The sequence below is a fragment of the Silene latifolia genome, chromosome 4 (assembly GCF_048544455.1).
Source record: "Silene latifolia isolate original U9 population chromosome 4, ASM4854445v1, whole genome shotgun sequence".
NCBI lineage: Eukaryota > Viridiplantae > Streptophyta > Magnoliopsida > Caryophyllales > Caryophyllaceae > Silene > Silene latifolia.
This window is the reverse complement of record NC_133529.1, coordinates 22,041,650-22,049,930: the sequence shown is the minus strand read 5'-3', so window position 1 is coordinate 22,049,930 and position 8,281 is coordinate 22,041,650.

The window sequence follows — 8,281 nt, the reverse complement described above, 5'->3', positions numbered from 1 at the left end:
TATGGCCAAGACACAACACAACCCTAGCCTATAATCACAAGCAGACCTAGACATGCGGATACACACCACCGCACCCAAGACCCACAATTTTTCTAAAACAAAGTGAGTACCCTAAGGAGTCCACCAAAGGGTTGGCTAGTACTTAAGCTGACCACTTACTATCAAAACAAGTAACGAGGTCATGCCCCAACTTGGATATAATCCCACCAAGTCAGGAACACAAAGGCTATTAAGCAGTGAACATATACTCGTCAGAGACTATAAAGGCCTATCTATGACAAACACAACAACCTGCAAGAAGTATTCAATACCAATTCCAATTCTAGCAATATTAACAATATTAAAGGTTTCAGGGAATCTAGGGCCGTTTCTACAATATAAGAAACTATTAAATTCAACCAACTACACATGTGAACTAAAAACTTAACAAATGGCCTAAAACAAGAATAAGGCCAATTATCCATTTTTCACATTAATTTTCATCCAACCGAATTTTTACCCGCAACCCCAGTCCTGCGACAGGTACGGGTTAAATTGCGGCTGACCAATCACATAATTGACTGACATCGATTCAGTCAAAGGGACTAAGGCTCAGTTTTCGGCACAATCATCAAAACATTGCAATTATTGCTATAAAATTCATTTTGAGCCTATTCATTACAATTTCATTTTATAATCTAACCTAACATGTGTCAACTACCATAATAAGCATACTTCATCATCAAAATTTTATTTACTACTAACCTTATTCATTTACTAAGACTACCCACATGTTACTTTTACTAAGCATATCATTAATAAACCCGAAACTACAAGTAATGCATGAAAATCCACGAAACAAGCAACGGACCAACCCGGGCCAACCCCAAGGCAGCCGTGGGCCTGCCTGGGCCTGCCGGGCCTGCTGGCCGCCACACCTAACCCACCATTTCTCCATTTTTGTTCAGTTTAACATCGTCTGAAACATCAATTTATCGTTCCCAATACTAATAGGTTAACTTAAACTAACAAAAGACATGCATGCAACCCATTTTATCATGTGAAACAAATTACTCAAATAAAAATCACAAAAACATACAAAAAGCAAAGAATGTGACGATTATTCGTCGAGTAACTCGAAATATGTTACCTTAAGCTAGAAAATGAGCAATTAGCACCTTGAATACCAAACCCTAACATGCAACTAACCACTATCTTCAAAAATATACGAGTCCCCAAACTCGTCTTCCAAATCTTCACCTAAATAAACAATAAAAACACAATAATAAGTACAAAAACCGAAATATGCCCAAATTCGTCTTAAATCAACATCAAGAAAACTGAAATTAAAACATACAAGGAGGTAGATCTCGAAGAGGGGATTCCGAAAATATAAACTTTGCGAAAATCCGACTAGAAACGAGTGAGTTATGGTGAAATTTGGCTTGGATTAAGATGAAAATGGTGGTTTTTGGTTGAAGGTTCAAGGAGATGGAGTTAGGTGAGAAAAATCAGAAAAAAAGGAAGGGGAAGGGAGGTGCCGCGGGAAAGGAAAGGAAAGGAGGAAGGGAGCGGGTTTAAGTCGGGATTTTCACGAGTCGGTTTTGGCTCGTTTCGATAATAATTAGAACCGCTTGTCAATTGCAAATTCCGACAAGACCAAAGTTCTTAAACACGAGATTACAAGAAAATTGAATACTCATACGACCCATTTCCAAAATCGTTTCCCCAATTTTCAAAAGAGTTGTCATTTTTCCCCGATATGCCCTTATTTCGAAATAAAAAGTTTTTACACGGTTTAAACTATTTTTAAACATTTCGAAACTATCAAAATAAATACTTTACTTCAAAATATAATAAAATTATATTTCTTTGAATTATTATTACTTCAAATACATTAATATCAAATTTTACTTGATTAATAAATTACTTTCGCAAAATAATAACGATCCAAATTACGGTGTTACAATCACCCTCCTTTTAAAAAGTTTCGCCCTCGAAACTTAGAAGGAGAAATTATAGTATACAACATCTTAATAATATAATCATAAGAAAAATATAGGTATCTTTTCAAAGAAACGGTGATACTCTTGTTGATCAGACAAGAACATCCACATTCATATCAAGATATATAAAAATATTTCTACACCAATAAATGAGAAAACCCATTATTGGGACGTCTCCAATAACGAGATTTAACACTCATTAATGTTAAAACCATTAAAAATCATAAAAGCATTTTCAAAATTTTAGTTTAAAGTTCTATAATAAGAATAATATCTTTACTAATTATGATTAAATACGGCTTAGTAACTCGGAAAAAGAGTAAGAAAAAGGAATACCTTACGGAAATAAATCAAAATTTCATTTTCAAATCTTTAAAAATAGGTTAGGTTTGCAGAAGTGACATAAACTTTTATGAATGAATCGGAACTGGTAGCTTGAAAGTTTAGAAGTCGTACAAAAAAGGAAAGTAACTTAGATAGCATAAAAACAAAGTATGTTAAGAGAGCTCAAACTTAATCAACAAGAGAGCTATAATGAATTTCATGGGGTAAGAATTGAAGTCGAACCTAACAGGGTGTCAAAGATGGAGTTTCATAGGTTACCAACATCAAACTTATGAGAGGAGTATGATATATCATATTTGGGCTGCTCGTAATATTTGTCGAGTTGATAGATTCTTGAGTAGGCCTGAGGTTGTATTGCAGAAGATAAAGCATGATGTAAAAAGTAGAATTAAAAATTGTAGCTTTAAAAGTCATAGTGGAAGTGTAGTAGTGTGGACTGCTCAGATTATGGTGTCGTAAAAGGAACAACTTCTTTGTAGTTGATCCTTAAGTTTGTATGGTTGGAGTTTTGATTTTAATGACAAGCTTACATTATCCCAAAAAAAAAAAAGAAGTAAGGAAGAGAGGTATGAGCGGTAACGCTCATGATCAAGGAAGAAGGGAGATTAGACAACAAGGAAACGCCAGACACTCTTATCTCAACAACAACATCACTCAAAACGGTTCCGAAAACTTCCTAACAACAAAACTCATAACCACATCACTCCCAAGAGTTTCCTCAATCGCTTATGTTACCTCTTCCTAATATATTCCCTGGAACAAGATATTTCACTATAAGTGTGATCTCATCGCTCCAAATCCTCAAACATCCCGAAACAACTTTCACAAGTCTAAGGTCAAGGCTTCCAACAAAGTTATATTCGTATCCAACTAGTGTCAACTATGGGTTCCTCAAATATTCTACAAGGTTCTCATTTCAAAACAAGGTAGTAACATACCAACCCCAAAATCCGAAAAATCAATAGGATCTCAAGTTCCTCTATCCTTTTACTTATTAAGGATTGCCAAAAGCGGAACTACACTCAGCTACAACACCGTCCCATCATCTCAAGTACTCAATGCGACCTCAAGGTCTATAAAACTATAAGATTAACAAATTCTTCTCAATACTAAATCTCTCTCAACTCAAGAACTCTCAAGAGCCAACTAATACCAAATCACATCACCAATCCATTCTGGTCATCAACATCCCCAAGGAGTATTCTTTCAAATTTGATATCCTAAACTTACTTACCATCAAATTCTCAAGGAACAAGGTCATAATTGTAACAACACTTTATCACCTCAGAGTTCCTAAAACCATAAATTGAAATTATGTTCCTTAGCCTAACAATTGGTGTCAACCATACCATTACCCTTTCTAGTTACCAAAACAAGTGCTAAAACCTCCCAATAATGTAGCTTACTCTCACTCTCATACCATACCTCAAGTAGTAATCAATATCACTCACTAAAACCAACTAATAATCCCACATTTAACATTTCTCACACGGTAACATATACATTATCAAACCCTCATCTCCAAAGTGATTATGGAAGCCAATCACAAACTCGACTACTTAATCAATCCTATATCCTCAAGTCACATCTCACTAACTCTGTAAACATGGTCAACAAGGTACCAACTATACTAAGGAGATAAGGAGTGATAACGGGATAGAGAAACGGTAAAATATTTTCGAAGGGTGCATGAGCCTGACAAGTTAGGAAACTAAGGAGTCGGACCGTAAAGATAACGATTGGCAAAAATAAGAGGTATTCGAGTTAAGAAGATATCTCGGGCAAGAAGAAGACACGTAAACTTTGGCATAAAAACAGGGTTCAATGATCGTTAATGAGAAGGAAAGGAGAACAGAAGCGGCATAATGAAAGGGTTACTGCTTACCAAACACTCATCAAAGCTTATGATCGATATGGTAAGGTTACATCACTAAGGTACTCAACAAAGCCTCAAAAGTCCACCAAATCATAGGACTAACAAGGACTCCACGAGGGTAGGTATTCCTCAACTCAATTGGTTCTAAGAGCCAAAATCAATTCACCACACAAATTCATTTGTTACCACCCATGTCCCAAAGTATCTCCTTTACAATTCTCGTCATTGAACTTCACTTACTATGTCATCCCCAAGTACCATAGCTTGTCTACTCCATCATCTCACCACTTAATACTTCTAGTCTCCGATACCATAAATTAGAATCACATCCTTGAACTCACGAACTACATCGAACAACATTCCACCAAAATTTCCAAATCCAGATATGATTAATAAGGTCAACCACGTGTTCTCAAATTTCGAAAGGTCAACAAGGGCTACTCTATACTAGATTTGGTCAACTCAAAAGGTTTAACAAACTAACTAATTCCAAAGTACGATACCAATCCATTAAGCAACATCAATGTCCTATTGTATTCCTTTCAAGGCCTACAAGGATTAGTGCTAACTATCATTCCTTTAATTCTCCACAGGAAACATCGAGACTCTCAAATGAAGTAGCTCAGGTTCATTCCATCTTATGTGCTATGGTAGTACCCATGCTCAATCATCTATAACAAACAAGCTCTCAATAGACATAAATCCCAAGGTGTTTCTCATTTCACTAAGTTCTCATATCAAGCACAACTAACAAGACTAACCAAAGGATCCCAAGTTATATTCTCCTATACAACTCAAACCCTAAACAATCAATTTCTCAACTCGTTCACGCCCTCCAATGATACATTCTCTCAAACCTGGTTCTCTTGAACAAGGGAACTATCTGCTGAATAAAAGGAAGGTGTCCACAAGGACTCTTATTATAAGAAAAAAACGAACCAAGGATGAATCGGGAGAAAGAATAGAAGAGTAGTTACCAAGGCGAGAGAAGAGGAATTAAAAAGACGAATAAACAACGAGATTGGAAGATTAAGGTAAGATACACTGAATACGAAAAGAAGTATCGAGAAAGTGGAAGCATTCTTCATTTGGCATAACCAATCTTCAACATTCGGCAACGGCCACTCAGTCTTGGTCACCAACGAGTAAGATCACGGTCATAGCTTCAACGGCACGAAAATTAATAACTAACAATTAACAAACCCAGCTGGTAAGATTGCATTATCTACGTTTCTTGGAGAGCCATCTTGCAAAATAGAACATTGGTTAGAACCTAACAAATAGCAATCACAAACAGACTACCACATAAAATCCTAAATCTACCCATCCTACCCATCTCTCAAGTTTATTATTTAAAGGTCAAGTGATTTTAAGTGGGGTGCACAAACGTGCGTCGGGAGCAACAAGCTCTGATACCAACTGTGACACCCTCAAATTTAGCGTTAATTAAACACGTAAATTCTACAGAAAAACTGACAGGATATGTTTGTAATTGGTTCAACTAATTAAAACCTGTAATTTTTCAAACTTTTCTAAACCATTCACAAACATTTCCCAAAGGAAGAGTGCCAAAACCTGCAAGGACTAATAACCTAATTTACATAACATAACTAAAGTCGCGGGGCTATAGTAATACAAACCAAAGAAAATGAGGGAGACATATGTCCCTTCAAAATATATATACACAACCATATGTTTAAAGGTACAAAATATAACCAAACTAAGTCCAAGGTTCTCTTGCTCACTAGCTCGTCCGTGTACCCCAACTAAGTATCATCAACCTGTCAATCACATTTTATACAAACACGAAATGCCACAATTCAGTGGGGAGTAACTTCGAGTCCTCCCAGCCACGAAATGTCATTTTTAATGTAACATGTAGTGTAACATGTAAACAACATGTTAAATAATCTAATTATCAAGTATTCTAACATATGAATACTAAACTGACCAAATTAAACTATCATGTGAAACATGTAACAAATAGTAATCCAAACTTTATCAATTGTAACCGGCTTACATCTCACCTATTACAATTCATAAAGTCACCATACAAGAAAGGACAATATATCAAAGACAGGCATAAGTTCTTAGTCCCGTCAATAGTCACTCTGTAACTCGAGTTTATACCACGAGGTAGGGAAGGTAATCGAACCGGTATCTTGGCTCAGAGGTTCTATCAAAACATGGCCAAGACACAACACAACCCTAGCCTATAATCTGCGCAGACCTAGACATGCGGATACACACCACCGCACCCAAGACCCACAATTTTTCTAAAACAAAGTGAGTACCCTAAGGAGTCCACCAAAGGGTTGGCTAGTACTTAAGCTGACCACTTACTATCAAAACAAGTAACGAGGTCATGCCCCAACTTGGATATAATCCCACCAAGTCGGAACACAAAGGCTATTAAGCAAAGTGAACATATACTCGCGAGACTATAAAGGCCTATCTATGACAAACACAACAACCTGCAAGAAGTATTCAATACCAATTCCAATTCTAGCAATATTAACAATATTAAAGGTTTCAGGGAATCTAGGGCCGTTTCTACAATATAAGAAACTATTAAATTCAACCAACTACACATGTGAACTAAAAACTTAACAAATGGCCTAAAACAAGAATAAGGCCAATTATCCATTTTTCACATTAATTTTCATCCAACCGAATTTTTACCCGCAACCCCAGTCCTGCGACAGGTACGGGTTAAATTGCGGCTGACCAATCACATAATTGACTGACATCGATTCAGTCAAAGGGACTAAGGCTCAGTTTTCGGCACAATCATCAAAACATTGCAATTATTGCTATAAAATTCATTTTGAGCCTATTCATTACAATTTCATTTTATAATCTAACCTAACATGTGTCAACTACCATAATAAGCATACTTCATCATCAAAATTCTATTTACTACTAACCTTATTCATTTACTAAGACTACCCACATGTTACTTTTACTAAGCATATCATTAATAAACCCGAAACTACAAGTAATGCATGAAAATCCACGAAACAAGCAACGGACCAACCCGGGCCAACCCCAAGGCAGCCGTGGGCCTGCCTGGGCCTGCCGGGCCTGCTGGCCGCCACACCTAACCCACCATTTCTCCATTTTTGTTCAGTTTAACATCGTCTGAAACATCAATTTATCGTTCCCAATACTAATAGGTTAACTTAAACTAACAAAAGACATGCATGCAACCCATTTTATCATGTGAAACAAATTACTCAAATAAAAATCACAAAAACATACAAAAAGCAAAGAATGTGACGATTATTCGTCGAGTAACTCGAAATATGTTACCTTAAGCTAGAAAATGAGCAATTAGCACCTTGAATACCAAACCCTAACATGCAACTAACCACTATCTTCAAAAATATACGAGTCCCCAAACTCGTCTTCCAAATCTTCACCTAAATAAACAATAAAAACACAATAATAAGTACAAAAACCGAAATATGCCCAAATTCGTCTTAAATCAACATCAAGAAAACTGAAATTAAAACATACAAGGAGGTAGATCTCGAAGAGGGGATTCCGAAAATATAAACTTTGCGAAAATCCGACTAGAAACGAGTGAGTTATGGTGAAATTTGGCTTGGATTAAGATGAAAATGGTGGTTTTTGGTTGAAGGTTCAAGGAGATGGAGTTAGGTGAGAAAAATCAGAAAAAAAGGAAGGGGAAGGGAGGTGCATGCGGGAAAGGAAAGGAAAGGAGGAAGGGAGCGGGTTTAAGTCGGGATTTTCACGAGTCGGTTTTGGCTCGTTTCGATAATAATTAGAACCGCTTGTCAATTGCAAATTCCGACAAGACCAAAGTTGTTAAACACGAGATTACAAGAAAATTGAATACTCATACGACCCATTTCCAAAATCGTTTCCCCAATTTTCAAAAGAGTTGTCATTTTTCTCCCGATATGCCCTTATTTCTAAATAAAAAGTTTTTACACGGTTTAAACTATTTTTAAACATTTCGAAACTATCAAAATAAATACTTTACTTCAAAATATAATAAAATTATATTTCTTTGAATTATTATTACTTCAAATACATTAATATCAAATTT